Genomic DNA, 17,716 nt, shown 5'->3' with positions numbered 1-17,716 from the left:
GCCCAACTGGAGCAATGGCAGACAGAGCACCCCAGTGGGGTAAAGGGACCAGAAATATCATCTGAGGCTGAAAATAACTTCCAGGGCTCTGACCAAAATTTGAGTATTTCAAGGCTGCTCAATTCTCTGATCATATTGAGGCATAAGGAAGGTAAAGCAACAACAAGATGTTCTGAGTTGAGGAATAATCTCCAAAAATCCCAAACTAGCATAAAATATGCTTGACAACAGGTCTGCATAAACATTGTAAGTTGGGTAAAGAGTTATTGCCAAGATTCACCTCAAGACCCAGAAAGTTAAATACTACAGTGTAAATGGGACTCCTGAATAGTATTTTAAACACTAGACACTATTAGGTTCTTGTTCCCATCTGAGTGTCATGGTTATTTCAGAGTAAGAATTGACTCACTGCCTTTTGAAAGAATATTGAAAGAAGAGGTTGGAGGTGAAAAGAAATAAAGGACTAGAGGCTGAATTGTGCTTGGCTCAAGTGAAACTAAGGACAAGTCTTCTTTATATATCTTGCTGAATGAAGCATTTAAGCTAAGGGAATCTGGATCAAGGTTTCAAGTTACTACTAAAAAAAGCATTAGTTTCCTATTTTCTCTTTTATTGTGCCACATATCCTTTGGAAATTGAAACAACCAGTTTGTTTTACATAAGCTACCCAGACCTAATCATAGAGTGAAGTTTATATTGAATGTTTTTAGCTCAAGAGGCTGACTGTACCAAGACCAAGGGCAAGTTCACATCTTGTACCTATCTCAGCAAGCAGACCCTATTCTGTTTAGTCTGACAATGAGCAGAATAGTATGCAGTGCAAGCATGTAACTGGGAACCACAACTAGCAGCAACAAACAAACAAAACCAAACAAAACAACAAGGAAAGGAAAAGGAAAAGGAAAAGGAAAAGCTTAAACGGACTGAAACGATAAAAAGGAAATTCCAGGGACTGGAAAAACTTAACAACTGTATTTCTGAAGATAATTTGGTGTAATTAACAAGTTAGAACCATAGAATTGTAGAATCAACAAGGTTGAGAAAGAAAGATCATCAAGGCCAACCGTCAGTTTAATAACACCACCATGTTTGCCACTAATGTCCTCAAGTGCCATACCCACACATTTTTTTTAATACTTACAGGAATGGTGATTGCAGCACTTCCCTGGACAAATTATTTTAATTTTGTAGCCCTTTCCATGAAAAAAAAATTCTAATACCTAACCCAAACCACTCCTGGTCACAGCTTGAAGCCATTAGCTCTCATCCTGCCACTTGCTACCTGGTAGAGGAGACCAAGCCCCACCTCACTACCTCCTCCTCTCAGGTAGTGGTGGAGAATGATAAGTCTTCTCCCTGAGCCTCCTGTTCTCCAGCCTAATTCAAATCTAGTTTAAATCTCTCTCCACAAGCCCTGCTAATCCTTAAGGTAAGATTCTTTTTCCACTTTGAGACGGGGGAACCCATATGTTGCCAGGAGGCTCAGTAGCATATAAACCAACCCATGATAAAAAAACCCAAAATTCTGTTGCTAGCACCAATCTCAAAGGATCTCTTCATCTGCATGATTTTTCCATTCCTTGCCCCATCCTTCCCTGCAAATGGCAGGAAAAGTTATATTAAGACCTTTAAGTCTAATTACATTGTGGAATACAGACAATAAAACTAGGTTTGAGATTCAGCAGACTTTCATCTTTAATGGAAAAAAGGTAATGTAATTCAGCTCTAGAGATGTAACTAAATGCCAGGCTCAACTAGCTGATGCCATAACTTTGCTCCAAGTGTTCATTTTGTACATGCACATAATCATAATGAACACTACTCTGCTACCCTGTTTCAGAGACTGAAGTTGCACAAATATAAAACAGTTTTTGACGTCAGGTGGGATATGCATAATTTAAAGTCCTGACAGAATATTGCAGAGAAAAGGTATTTCACCCTACTACTTCACAAAGTGGCAAAGACAAAAAGACATTCTAGGTGTTTACTTGTCTGTTGACTGATCTGAAAGGGGAAGAAATGAATGAGAAAATTCATGCAGTATAAAAAAGAAAATATCATTAATTTTAAAAAGTATTCCAAAAATTCAGGAATGCCTGTTCTGTGTTCTGAAATATCCCAAAAAGTATTGCTCCATTTCAAAGGTAGAAGAGAAAAAAGTATACCTGCTAGTACATCACGATACACTTGAAAATATCACTGCATTTATAGAATGACAAAAGCTGACATCCTGTGCTTCAAATATAATAGAAAACATGAGATGGGTTTCTAGGGTTATTTTAATTTTGACAGGTTTAAAATTAACTGTATTCTAAACAACAAATTAGAACTGTGTCACAAATTCCTTTTTTCTACGTTACTGGCAGCAAGAACCTAAGGCAACACATCTCAAGAGCTTCTTTGGTTGTTTCTGACATACTCTGACAAGAAGTAATTACAGGCCACATACAGTCTTTCACAACCTTTTCTGAAGCAGCTTCTAAAGACAGATAATGCAGGGCTCCTTGGTTTTCACCTGTCAGCACCCTCCTGCTCCAAGTTGCCGCTGTTGCTTGCACACCTGGGCAAGAAGCATTTCTGGGGAAGGAGTTATGCACTGTGACCAGGAGGAGACTCTAGGAAACCAAAGCACCTTAGTCTAAACCTAACAGAGCCCTGGTGTGATGACGCAGACTTCACACATACAGGTTGTTCTCTGTGATAACTGGATCACAATGGTCTGCAAATGTCTGGATATACTGAACATTTTGGATACCTCAGAAATTTCAGCCTCCACATGCTCCCAGAGCAGTAGACATACAGGAAAAGCAAACTGAGTGTCCCAGGAGTCACTGTGGCCAGTCTTCACTGTGAGGGCCAGGCTAAGTCACTGCATGGCCCTGTAGCTACAGAAGGTGAGTTGCAACCCATGCCCAGGAGCTGTGTCAGGAAGGTCCTGACCCTGAAGAGCCTGATTTTTCTTCAAGAAAGAAGGAAATCTCTACCTTATTGGAAACAGAAGAAATTTCAGTGGAGCTCACCCTTCAGTGAAATTCTACCTTGGTATTCAGGCTAGTGGAGATATTTCACTGAGGTGAAAGGATTTTCTTCACTCTAAGATAAAAGGCAGGCAGAAAATATGCAGGATCTTGTTTGAGAACAGTAAAAAATTAACACTTTTCACTTAACCAGTCTAAAAGTTTAAAAAAGCTATCAGAATAGGTCTTGTGACCCATAAAAACCCCACATTTCAGTGACTGGAAGTATACTCATGATTGCAAGACTAGGATGCTGGACTTAGACTCCTCTGCTGTAAAAAGAAAAAGAAATTGTTTAGAATTGTATTTGATTGTCTCTGGCATTTCAGTTGCTATAGTATCCCCTCACATGAGCAAAGACTTTCTTGGTAGATTTCAAATGGAATTTGATCCCCTTAATGCTGATAGAACTATTACAGCTAAGTGGTTTCATTATCAGAAGTAAATGGAAGGACTTGCTATTTGGAAACATCGTTTCAAACAGAAGAAAGATGTTCAGTTCTGCTGACTGGAAGCTCTCAGAACTTCTAGCTAAAAGTCCATAAAATACAGGATTTGGAAGTAGCTGCTAAGGCATTAGGTTTAATTCACATTTGTGCTTTAATTTTAGTACAGAGCAGGATATTTTGGCCAGATAGAGGAGGATGAATATTGTAAACCTAGCCAGGACCTCCTTCAAAGGGAGAACATTTGCCAGCAATTTGTCTTTTTCAGATTTATGCTTGATCATATAAGTGGGCTAAATGTTAGTCATTTCATTCCAAGTAGGGGAGCAGTGTCATGCATTAATGCTGTTAGCCAGGTGTGGAGTGCAGTGGAACAAGTTAATGGCATCATCAACTTGAGAGAGATCAGAAACATGCTTTGATATAGGCAGCAGGATTTCTGAGACATACTTCATTAACTCAAATTTTAAATGTTAATGGAATTTTATTAGAAAGAAGAAGCTAAAATTAAACATGTAATACCTCAGAGCATAGAAATATATACACAGATACAAGTACTCTTAAATGGTGATGTGGTTCCTGAGTCATTATGGCATTTCTTTTCTATTAGTCAGCAAGAAAAAAAATATTACAAATACCACTGATGGGCATTTATACTAACGGTTTTATCCATCTGTTTATCTAATCATAAGGAAACTCAGTTTCTCTGAGTTTGTGTCTGAATATAAAAATACATATATATGTATATATGCATATTTGAAAAGCATTTATTATCTGACTCTTCAGTTGGAGGAATGGCTGTAAAAACTAGTAACAATAGCTTGAAATCTTTGTTGTAACCACGTGGGTTAGTTACAATGAGGTGGGTAGAGGATCATATATGCAGCAGTTACTATAGTTACAGTGTCTCTCTCTCTGTCTCTTTAATGAGGAACTAATCACTGTTCTCTGACCAAGACATCCATATTTTGCTCATTTTTCTCTTCACCCACACCAAGCAGATTTCTTCCCCAGGAGAAGGCAGACATAGCAATATTAACCCTTAGGAGCAAAAGACTCCTTAAGTAGCTAATTCCAAGCCCTGCTGAGTCTAATAATGGGCAGGGATCTGCATGCCATGGAAGCAGAAACCACTACCCACATTCCCACAGTTAGCAGAAACCCTAAAGGGCTTCTAAGCAGTTACATATCTTACATTTCTATTTCCACCTGTCAGTAAATTGAATATCAGAGATGGGGAAAAAAGAACTCGAATTTGCAAGTATGTAATGAACAGCTTGCTACAAGGCCCCAAAACTTAGTAGCTCCTAAGATTAAAGAAACCCACCGGCTCTATATGCATACATAGTAGCTTTTCCCCCCTCTGAAATTATTTTTTATAGCAGTAGGAGACGAATTGTGACCCAAATCCAGGAAGGGATTGAAGGGCTCACATCCAACAGTTAGGATGCTCTGCTTCTCAAAATATCTGCCAGCTGCCTTCAGTACCTCCCTTCCCAGATCTATTTAGGTCTTTCCTTCAGGCAAAAAGGACAAGACTCAGGGCCATAAACATAGTTGCCAAATTCCCTTTTTAGGCACAGCTGGGTTTCTGAAACCAAGTCTTATCATGTCAAAATCTCACCTGCTGCTCTGGTAGGTAAAATATCTCAGTACCCAGAGCAAATGCTCTTTTACACAAGGACCAGTGAAGGAAATTCAGAGTTATCAAGTTTCACAGTATATTTTACATCTCTAATGAGTGGGACACTCCCCCAGGAGGCTGAGGAACTGTTATGAAATACCCAAACTCATGGGTAAGAGTTATCTGAAGAATGATTATTGCAATAATCAGCTACTGACCATTTAATATCACTAAGTAAATGCAGTATTTTATCTTTTTTATTTCTATCCTTCTGCACTATAAATGATAAACATCACTGGCATTAGTCAGATTTGACAGCATGTTTTACTGAGCATAAGCTCAAGCTAAAAAATAACCAATAAAGAAAAGTCTGTTTTAATGCCCTGAATACCAGATACATTTATTACTACTGTAAGCTACAATTTTCAGCATTTTCAGGTTAAATTATAGGCAGGCTTAATGTTGAAGATTTATCATAGATTTTCCTCAGTTTAACTGACAAGATGAAATTGCCCCTAATTGGTCTTTGCCTCAAGGAAATGAGGTTTAAAGTCACCAATGATTCACATCTCTGTGTGAATATCTGTGTTTGTCTGTATCCCTGTCAGCTCTTCCTCTTTTGCAGTTATTGCCACTTATCAGATGAATATGACAGAGTTGAATGTGCTGTTGTAAATACAATAAAGATATTAAGAAATGTCTTTACCACCTTAAACATTTTTTATCCCTACTTTATATCCTAACATTATATTCTTAATTACACTGTCTTTTTTTTTTCCTAGTTTCATGAAGGTACTAAGTCCTGTTAATATAGGTGGCCAGAGAGAGAAGCAGAGATGTGTTAGTGTCAAGAAAAAGATTGCATTGTGATTTCAATCCATCTGCACCAGGGAATCCAGATACAAGGCATAAAAAATGGGTTTCATTGGTTTCAACAATGGGCAACATTGCCATTCTAAAAATCAAGCTAAAATAAAATAGGTTTATTATTGTATATTATAGGAAAAGTATGGTTATCAGTTTAGCAAAGGTTTCTGACTGTTCTTAACAATTCCTTTATTATTGGGAAGTATAAATTTAAATTTAGCATGCTAGTTCTTAGACATAAGAAATGACACCATAAAACCTGACAAAAATATGACTCAACTGTCATTGCAGAAAGTCACTGCAGTCCAAAGGGATTTTTACATCCTTTGGGAACAGCATCACAGAACAGTTTAAGGACAGGACACATACAAAATAGCCTTTCTTTTCTATCTACTTTCAGACTCCCTGGTTTTTGTTAAAAAAAAAAAAAAACACTGGCTCACTATCATGCACAACTAGTATATATATTGATATTGTTGAAGGTAAACTTAAAATTAGTCAGCTCAGTTTGGGGGTTTGCAGTCTGACTGCTGAGTGGTTCACCTTGGGCCAACAAGATACATACATTAAACAAATATTAAATATATAATAACTGCTGATAGGAGTCAAGGAGGTCCTTTAGGGATTTTTTCTAGTATTTTTTCATTTGTTAATGGCCTACTTACACATCAGTAAGAAGAAAGTAGATGATGAGAAAGAAACACTGTACAAGCAGGAGACAATTAAATTAACACTTCTTTCTTTGTAGAAATCTTTTCTTCAATTATCCTTTTGCCTTGTTGCTAGGACCTTTCATTTTATTAAATAAAGAAAAAAGGAAAAAAATAATTATTGAGACAAGGATGTGATACATGCATATCAGCCAAGAAGTGATAGACAGTTACATAAGCAGAAAAAGAAAAGAACTTTTAAGAAAGTTATAGCACCATTAATTCATGAAAAGGTTATTGGTTTTGAACATGCTCCCTGTTGTTCAAAGGTCTGCACTGATAGCTGCCATTATTTAAAACAAGAGTAATTATGTTCCATACAAATTGAAACAGATAGTGAACCTGTTGATTGAGTAGGCAGCATCATTCTATCACACATTTCAGCATTCTCTGCCTGGAAACTTAGAAATACATTTTCTTCTACAGCAAGATCAAATTTTTAGCTGCTATTATACCTGTTTCTCTGAATTTCAAGTACCTAAGAATATGAAGTCTAAATTGCAATGAACAGAGTCATTCTGGCTTGATCCTTCTTATATTCCCTGTATTGGGAAGATGACACTTAGTGAATGTTACTAACAAGGCAGATAATAAGTCACCCTCTTAGCTGTAAAATGGTTTATAAGACCAGCACTTGTATATTTGCATATGAAAGACAAAAAGCAAAAATTAAAATAATCTCCAGAAGACCAATTTATTTTATCATTGCAGTTCTACATATAATTTATCATGTCACATTAGCTTTTTCTTGTTAGAGTATTATGCAACACATAACCATTTCTTCCCAACACATTCTTCTGCGAGGCAAAGGAACAAATTGTATGTTTTAAACCCTTCTGTTCTGTTTGAAATAGAAAGTGGGTCACTGGGTTTGCAGATAATTTAATTTAATTCTCTATTGTCCTGTATGTCTTGTTATCAAGATGAGCATTAGATGCTACTAAATCAAACAGTGCCAGCAAACAGGCAACAGCATTTCATAGCAGGCAGCTGGGGACAGCAAAAACTGCTCACACCTCGATTGGCACCACGGACTGGCTGGCAGAGAAACACAAATCAGAGCCACATGCAGACCTTTTCCCCCCTGCCCACCGTGGTGAAAGTGCTGTTAGCACAGCTGATCACCACGGCTAAGGTCACCCATTTCAAACAGCAGCAATCTTCACACTCCTCTGCTAGTGGGTGGAGGGTCTGAGTTGTTGAGAGGTGGGCTGACCTCCTCCTCTCTGCCACTCCTGCCCACTGAGACAGTGACTTCCTCAGGGGGCAGTAACAAAGGCAGGCAGCATCATAGTTAGCTCACAATAAGACCAGCAATTTTTGAAAAATTAGATCACTTTTACATCTGCAAATTCCCAGTATGGCCATCTGTGAAGTCTGAAGCAATGGTGGATAAAGCTGCAGATCTGCTTTCTCCTCACATGGTTTTTCATCAGCAAACACCTTGTGGGGAAAAATGGAAAGAGATAACACACTCTAAACCTTAGAGAGCAGAAATCAACAGGAATGGGTTTTGCTCCACTTAGGGTCATCCTCAGTAAAATCAGGTGAATCTTCTCAGCTAATTCCCATAACCCAGGGCCAGGAGGAAGGGGCATCCAGCTTCAGGGTAGGACAGTGTATCAGGAAATCATGATACTGATATATGAAAATCTATAATCTCAGCAATAACAATAAAGAACACAAAATTTTCTCTGCCAAAGTCCACAGAGAGCAACTTCTTGAAATTGAACACTCTATATTCAAATTGAATAAACAAACAGCTAAAATATGTAAGTAATCAAATAATAGTAACAGTGAGGTGGAGTGGAAGTGGATTTGATTAGAACATGCCCTCTGATTGTGTTCACTTCCCTTGTAAACAGAAGGGTAGGATCTCTGGGACTGTGAGGCAGGCAAATCCAGCAAGCATCTACCAAAAGTGACTGTACCACAGAGCAGCAGCTGCACAGCAAGCAGACCTCAGCACAGAAACAAGCTTCTCATGATCCTTCTCAATTTATCATCTCCTCACTAGAGATTTCAAAGATGGAGAGCAGCTAGAAACTGAGACCCTGACAGTGACTTTTGCCATTTGAGGTGTAGAAGGATAGAAACAGAAAAGTGTTACAGCAACTCCACTCCTCTAATGTGCTAGATAAGGTTATAAAAATGGAAATTATACTGAGTATACAACTGAATATAGCCATTATTTGCTAAATGAGAAGTCTGAGATAAAGAATTTAGTTTCCTTTTCAGAACTGAAATCCTAGCTAGCACTAATATTTGCTGGAGTATCTATTTTTGCAAGAAAATGTTATACTAATATTAGCCTAATTTCATTAAATACCACAGTATTAGGTTAACTGCTCCAACCTCAGGAGAAAGGGAAAAAAAAAGGAAAAATCCATTAGAAGGAGTTTAGATTTAAAACTTACTTTGGGGTTGTTTGGGGTTGGGGAATTTTTTTTTGTTTGATTTTTGGTCTTGGATTTGGTTTTTTTGCATAGACGTCTTTTTTGCATACATCTTTATACAAAGCTGGTAGGAAAGGTAAAACAGTTTTTCAGAACTCTATTTGATTGTTCTTGATCTTATTGCCATCTGGGTGTTCTGCAAGTTCATGTTTCTGTAACGTCAACATAGTGCAAAACAGTGATAAATTGGGCAGTTATTAAGCTTTATTGTAGAATGTTATGACTTTATTTTTGGCAATCATGAATATAGTAAGAGACTATGCACAATATTATAAAACTTAGGCAGGTGTAGTACAGAACTGCTAGTATAATAAAGATGGCTTCATAACTCTACCTTTTCAACAGCTCTGAAAGGATGAGAACAAGACTAACAAAAAAGCTGTGAAGTCCATTCATGCTTGGCTGGAATCAAAATTAGCTACTGTCATTCCCATATTGACTCAACACCTTCACACAATGCTCTTGGCTAAGCCTCAGCTTGTGAATACATAGTTGACTTCATACATATGCAGTATTTTTCTAAATGGCTTTATTTTTATGGCGGAAAAAATTTTACAGAATCTTCAAAGCTTACTTTTTCCTTTATTGGCCCTTTCCTGAAATAGCCTTTCACTTTCATCGGAGTTTAATAGCAACTAAAGTCCTGTTTCAAATAAGTGCAAACAACTTTATCTTCTACACAGATGTCTATCAAGTCTCCAAACTGCCTTTTAATTAATTAATTTAAAGAATCCTAGCAACTATATATTAAATAAAAAGGTATTTTTTCTTTACCATTAGCAGTCTTTTGAAAGACAGTCCTGCTGTAAAGAAATTGCTTGGTGACTACAGAATTGTCAGTCTAAGTGACCATAAATATTCCTTCTTCAGATCACTTTCTAGACCTGGAGTGTTGCTTAAACCAATACAGTGTTTATACACCATCTCACTGTTCAAACACAATGTTGAAAGGGAGTTTTCTGTGGTTTATGTTAAGACAAGTAACGTTTGCTCCTATATATCCCAGGAGATTTGGCTAAAGGATTTAGAGATGACCTTCTCTGCCTCAAGGAGAGTATCCGAGACGAAAATTCCATCACCTTCCAGTTGTGTGTTTTTCTTAAAATTTGGAGATTCTAGACTAGAAACTGCTTTAGGTCAGAAAATCTTTGCCTCCTCTAGAAGGCAGAAATGTTTAAATGAGAGTTGTAGTCACCTCTAGAGAGAGCAGAGGTTAAACCCTGTTCCACCTCAAATGCAGACCATGGTGAAGCTGAAATCAGTAGCATTGTTTTGTTTAAACCATGGAGCCTGTAATTTACCTATGAAGGAAAACTGAGAAAAATTTTGCGTCCTAGTTACAGCTGCTGCAGGAATTTTATAGCCTTTGTGACTTAAGTGATTGCCAGAGCAGGGATATTCTTCATTGCTGTTTTCATGTGGCTGCCTTACTAGATCTTATCTTAATCATCCTGAAAAATCCTGACTCCTTTCATCCAGTCCTCAAGAAGTCATGAGTGGTGCAATCTCAGAAAGAAAGCCAAGTGCTCAGAATTGAGATGCATCAGCAAAACTTAGAAAAGAAACACGCATAGCTGGGAATGTAGATGTGCATCTATCCATCAGGATAGTCCTGTATCCTTCCGTGCAATAAACATGACTCTGTATTTTAACCAAATGTCTTGGTTTCAGCCAGAACAGGGTTAATCTTTGCAGCATCCAGGAGGGGGCATGGCCAGGAGCCAAAGGTTGTTCTATACCACCTCATGTCATTGCTGGGCATGGGGGAAAGGAGTCTCTGCAGGGAAGGGGTCCCACCTGATCGAATAAACCTGGTGGGTAACGCTGGTTCTGATCAATCACATGGGAATCGTTGGCCTGTCTTGTACATTTTCTTATCAATATTGTTGCTCTTACTGTTCACTTCCTTATCTCATTGCTGCTTCCAGTAAATTGTTCTTATCTCAACCCGTGATTTTCACTTTTGTCCTTTCAACTCTCCTCTCCATCCCAATACAGGGAAAGGGAGAGAGTGAATGAGACATGCATGGGTTTAAAAGCCTCAGTGGAAGCACTAAATTGGAGGGTATCATTCCTGAGCCATGACACCAAATTAAAGACATGGCTATTAATTATATACCACCATCAAATGGTATGAAAAGAAATTGAGAGCACTGCACATTAGAAAAATACCATTTCAGAAGGAATCCTAACACTGCCCATTGCAGCTTCTTTGACTAATTTTAATTAGCCTGGAATTGCAGGAGCAATAAATGACCAATTTCATGATAGTATGATTATTTCAAGTCTGTAAAACATATTTACCAAGTATAGAAAACAGAGATTTTTATTTGTAAACTAATGTTTAGAGGAATGTTGATTTCCGAGATATAAAATAATCAAAAGGAGATCAGAGTGTTGCTTCACTGGAACAAGAAAAGTATGAACATCTGGCTTTTGACAAGTACTCCCCTGTACCATTTACATCTGCTCGACGTGACGACAAATAAGCTTCAAACTGTAATGTAATAGTATTTGAAATCCATTTGACTTTTTTTTAATACACATCGGAGAAAGAAACCAACTCTATGTATTTCAAGGAAAAGGTAAATAAATAATAGTATTATTTACAGACTTTGTTGTTGTTGTTGTTGAATTCAATAAGTTTAAAGAAAACAAGTCTACCTTCCAGATAAGTGATCTTAAGAAAAATAATTGAATTAGGATTATGAAAAAATAATGAGAACTTATCAAACTCAGGATAAACTCAACCAAAATAATCATCAGTCAGTCACCTTATTCTTCACCTGATATTGAATCTCCAACATATTAGATACTAATTAGATTATCAGTCAGCTGCCATCTTTCAGTCTTAATCTGATGGGGCCACACAAGCAGAGCTTCTGTGTGTAAAAGGCTACTAACCACCCTAACTACACCAGTGGTCTTACTCTGCATCAGCTGTGTTTGAAGTTCACCTTTCCTCAATTTAGATGACCAAAATCAGATGATCATTCCCCAAGAGGAAGTCTGACCATGTTCTTATACCTAAATGCATTTTAGAAAGCAATATAATTAGGAGAGCCAAGTATTTGCTTAATTTGCTTATTGAAGCTCTGAAAAGTTGTTATATCACCTGGACATCCAAATGTTGTCTCTTTACCCAGTTAATACAGTACGGCTTGGCACAGCATACTCTCACTCCAGGCTAGGCTCCACTGGTACAAATGTTTACTAGTCCTGGTTTTATTTGCAATTATCTGAACCATACCTAGGATGCCAGGTGGTAGACACTCCGCTCTTATCTATTGTCACTTTTTGAATTTTGAGGTTTGGCTCCACAAATATCTTTTTTGGAACTGAAGAAACAGGTCCCCTGCGACCTGGAAGAACTTGCAATACTTGCCAAACATCAGAGCAACATGAACAAACGAACTGAAGATCAGGAGATTATTTTAATGATTGCAGAGATACTGAGCCTTCAGAGTATGTAACTAACATAAATGAGATAAAATCTCATAGGGAATGTGGATGTCTGGAATTAAGCATGATTTTTAGGAGATGTCCCATAGTGACAGTTCAGCTGCTGAACACAGAAATTCCACTGTGAGGCTGAATTTGAATTTTTATATTCTTTAGAGAGCCTTAATGCAAATAAAAAGAATTTTAAAGTTCCTGGGATCAGAGGCTAGAATCTCTTGGTGGATGATGCTGATGCAACATAAATTCGTGGATGCCACAGCAGTAGGAGTCTATGAGCCTGTTATGAGCCTTTTGTCTCGATGGTTTCTCAAGCAATTACTTAGCAGCACTGAGGATGAGATTAAGCAAACTAAATTAGAAAAACACTCATATATTTTACTTCCATTCATCACCAATAATTGCCAGTTAAATTTAAATTGTTCACATTCTGGATGATAAAGTAAAAATATCCTTAGTGGAAGTATTTGACTACTTATCAACTCAGGGGGAAAACTGGGCTATTTATGGAATGTTAATGTGCAGACCATCTGAAAAGAAAAGCACATATTAATCCTTAACATATTTAGATTTACACTGTTTTACAAAAATGTGTTGTGATTAAAAAAAAAATCTGCAAACAGAAATGACTACTAAATATGTAACATCTTTTCATGCTAAACTGATCACAAAAGAGAAAAAAGTGATATAGCATAAGAGTTAACAATAACTGAAGAGACAAGTCTTTCAAACATAATTCCACAATAACTTTATTTTTAAAAGTTAGAGTTACACAATGAACAAAAATCAATTTGCAGTCAATACAAAACATTTGATGTGACCTGGAGATAAATAACTAAGTTATAAAGCTATAAACACTGAAAAGCTCTAAAGTGGAGCCAGGAGAAGAAAAAAGGGAAGCTCAAATTGCTTATCGCCACAGCATGGCTTTGATCATGCTGTGATCAGTCCAAACTTGGTATGATTTCTGTGACATAGATGAAGGAGAATGTCTGCAAGCCCAGAAACTGTTGGAGCTTGCTGACTGAAGTCCAAGGCCTTCTCCAGGCACCTCAAAGCTGGGTGCCCCTATTTAGGAGGTGCCTGCTCTATCAGTGAGTGGGATGTTCTCTAGTTGCTTTGGAGCAGCAGTGGAACGAGCCTAAATAAATTCTGCCTTTCAGATTACTGATTCTAATTATCCTAGAGCCAGCACTGCATTACTTGGAGCTGCACAGCTTCATCTGAGAGCTGGCTCACATTCAACCAACTTGACATTTGAAGATACAAAGCTGGCACCTGCTTGAAAACTCTAGGCAGATATACCAAGGGCCCAACTATACTCTTCTTTTCTCTCTGGCATCCATAAAACCTTAACATTTGTACCTGCATAAGGGAACATCTTACCCAGTGCTCTGTGCACTTGAGGGCATTCCCCTGAGATAGGACAGATCTGCTGAAAGTATTTAATCTAGACTTCCCTCATCCCAATGGTGTGACTGAACCTTTACATGCAAACCAACTTCTTTTCCCAATCCAGGCTTCTACCACATTATTGCAAGGGACATCCTATCCATTAAGTGAACCCTAAAAATGCCTGGATTTTCAATTCTGGATGTAAATTTATGCCTAGATGGTATTTGGTAGAATGCTGAAGGGGAAATTGCCCTTCAGATTGATCAGAAGCTGATCTGCCAAATCTAAGCATTGATAAACCAGGCAATACACAAGTGTAATAATCTAGATTGAGCTCCTCACTGATCTGAGCTGCCTTGAGTCAGTTTTGCAGTGCTGGGGTTGTGGCAGGAGCTCTTACAGACTTGCTTGCCACCCTTTACATATCAACTGTGTCTACCCTTGGCTATGTGCTTTTACTAATCAGCTTTCCTCTGTAGTACAGAGCAGGTCATATTCCTTTCCAATGGGAGATACAGTAGCCTTATACAGGAGAAATGAGACCTTTAATGCCCACTGCTGGGTGTGACAATTTCATAGAAACGTAGCAAGGTTTGGGTTGGAAGGGACCTGAAAGATCCCCTGGTTCCAACCCCCCTGTCATGGAAAGGGACACCTTCATCCAGACCAGGTTGCTCACAGCATCATCCAGCCTGGCTCAGATGCTTCCAGGGGTGATTCATCCACAACTCTGGGAAACCTGTTCAGTGCCTCACTACCCTCTGGGTAAAGAATTTCTTTCTAACAGTAATGTAAATATTCCCTCCTATAGTTTGAAGCTATTCCCTCTTGTTCCATCACCACATCCCCTTGCAAAAAGTCCCTCTCCAGCTCTGTTGTAGCCACTGTAGGTACTGGAATGCTGCTATAGGGTCTCCCTAGAGACTTCACTACGCTAAACAAACCCCAACTCTCTCAGCCTGTTCTCATAGAGGAAGAAGTATTCCAGTCCACTGGGCATCTTCATGGCCCTCCAGTGGACTCATTCCAGTAGGTCCATGACTTTCTTCTGTTAGGTGCTCCAGAGTTGAATGTGGAACTCCAGGTGGGGTGTCGTGAGAATGGAGTGGAGGAGCAGAATGAGTTCTCTTAACCTGCTGGCCACGCTGCTTTGGCTGTAGCCCAGGATATGGTTGGACTCCTGGGATCCAAGCATGCATTGCTGGCTCATGTCAAGTCTCTTGTCCAACACCCCAAGTATATTTCTCTGTAGCACTGCTCTTGATCCATTCTCCATCCAGTCTGTACTTGTGTTGGGGACTGCCCTGACCCAGGTGCCGGACCTCATACTTTGTCTGGAACACAGACTCACTTCTGAAAATTGTCAAGATTCCTCTGGATGGCATCCCTTGTGAGGGTGCACACCTGCTCTGTTGACTGTCAGTCTCCCCGGGATTTCAGGTACCACACGAGTAGGCCTAGTCAAGCAAAAAGGGGCTTGGGGGCTGTCCTGAAGGCACAATGCTGTGATGACTGAGGATGCTCTTGAACTGCTGTGTTTACCTGACAGCCATCAGACATGTCTCCACAAAAGCTATCATTGAGAGGCACAATTATCGTGCAGCACAGCCTGGCACAGACATGCTGCCTGGCTGATATTCCTGTAGTGCCTCCTGAGCTGTGTGAGCACCTCTGCCTGATGCTGCCATGCCACATGCCACCTCACGGTCTCCATGGTGCATTCAATCCCCCAAAGCACAGGCTGCTTTAAAATGATTTGGATTTCTTTTTTTGACATGTTTCAAATTTATATCTACACTATATTTCATCAAAAAGACACAGCCAAAATATTCTTCTACTCTGTTTCCACTCTATTAATGCTGATTTTTTTCAGGGATGGTGAAATCCACTGGCAATTTCCCATGGTAGGACAGTTTTACACTAGAAAAACTGATAGCAGAGCATGTGGAGTTTCCAAATTTAGTTTTTTAATTTAAACCAATAGGCCATGACAAGCAGTGAATTTCTTGAATGGTTATTGCAGACTGCAGGAGGCATTAAAAGGTACAAGATAGTAAGCCAAATGGTTTTTTAAGCACTCAAGCACTCAAGCTTCCAGTGAAGCTCAACTGGAAATTAATTACCTGGAGTGTGTTATTGCTGCTGTAACATGAAATTCAAGCATCAAAACAAAACAAGGCAAGCTGTATTTTAAATAACAAATAATATTGGAGAAATGCAAATTAGGAGATCATAAAGGCAAACATTCTGAAGAAGGCTTATTTATAATTTCAGACAGATCATAATTTTGATACTCTGAATCTTGAGAGAGAAAACTTGTGAGACTCTTTAAAGCTACACTGTGCACCCTGGTCATGGTTTTTAATGAGCATTGAAGAATAAAAATTGTTCCTGAATATAAAATATCCAGAAGCATTTAATTTTGAGGAAAAAAAATTGAAAATAGTGAGCTAGAATTTCACCCAGTCATGTATTTAGAAAATATATTGGGATTATTACTAATTATGTTCAAATTTTGCCCAAATTTCATGCATTTAATTCTGGCTACCATTACAATAAGGTAGAAGTCAGGGTAGTAACACTTCCAAAGTTTGCTGCTATACCCAAATTATTCTTTATCCAAGAGGGTTGATCTCTTTAAAGTTCTTCCTCATTTCTAAACTCAGGTTAGGAGCTGCAAAGCCCAAAAGGCAGGTAAGCCCATTTTGGATCTAGACCCAAGCAGGTACTGGTGTCCCCACTGTGAAGTTGCCCAGCCTTCACAGTGATACAACTCATGCCCTGCAGCTGCCCTATTAGCACTCAAAAACTTTGCACTGTATTTTAGAAACTTACAACAGAAATATCTAAAGCTGCTCTCATGTGAGAGCTGAAAGTTAGAGTTGAAGTTAAACTCAACCACACTACTGCTGTGGATGAGTAAGAAACCTAGAAGAGGAAGGGTCTGTGGCAGTTTCTCATTGGAGAGGGCAATGGATTTGAAGAAAAAAGTCTGCATCCACCAATGGCAGCCTCCTGCCTGGATTTTAGTAGAGTATTTAATTTACAGAGCACTTAATTTAACTATGTAAACTTACACTTAAAGAAAGAGATACAGCAACTGAATGGCATGATGAGTCAGGGAGCCAATGACCATCCCCATGAGGGGAATACTGAAAACTGGAAAAGAAACAAGGTGGGACAATGTGGGACACCTAAATGTTTCACAGAAGTACCAGAAAATTCCAGAGATGTTCTGGATATTGCAGGAATGTGTCCATTTCAGTCTTTTAAATTTTTCATTGAAGAGTAAGAGAGGGATTTTCTTTCAATTTTATTTTAACAGCAGAAAAGCTGTATAAAGGTAACAAGCATTAACAGACCGGCAGAAAAGAAGCCTGAATATACTACATTCTGGTTTTTTCTTCCTTCCTCCATTCCCATTTTACTGCAGCCTTTTCAAAAGAAAACATTATTCACAACATTTTCCAAGCATGGATTTTGATGTGGAAAGCTATCCTTAACATAACAGCTTTCAATGTCCCTTTTGCTAGCTTAATTATATACTTGCCTTGGAAATCTCACCTGTTGCTCTTTTGACAGTGACTGGATGTGCCATTGACATGCTGTGAAAGTTTTACTCCTCTAGAATTGCAAGAACCTGGATATATCCATTACTTAACAAAGTGTTTGAATATCCAGGATAACGTTCAACTTAAAAATTTAAAGCTGACACAGTTTTGATGAGATGTTTTTTTTCAAA

The sequence above is a fragment of the Melospiza georgiana genome, chromosome 5 (genome assembly GCF_028018845.1).
Source record: "Melospiza georgiana isolate bMelGeo1 chromosome 5, bMelGeo1.pri, whole genome shotgun sequence".
Classification (NCBI taxonomy): domain Eukaryota; kingdom Metazoa; phylum Chordata; class Aves; order Passeriformes; family Passerellidae; genus Melospiza; species Melospiza georgiana.
The sequence above is the reverse complement of the archived record's forward strand: the minus strand, read 5'-3'. Positions refer to the sequence as shown.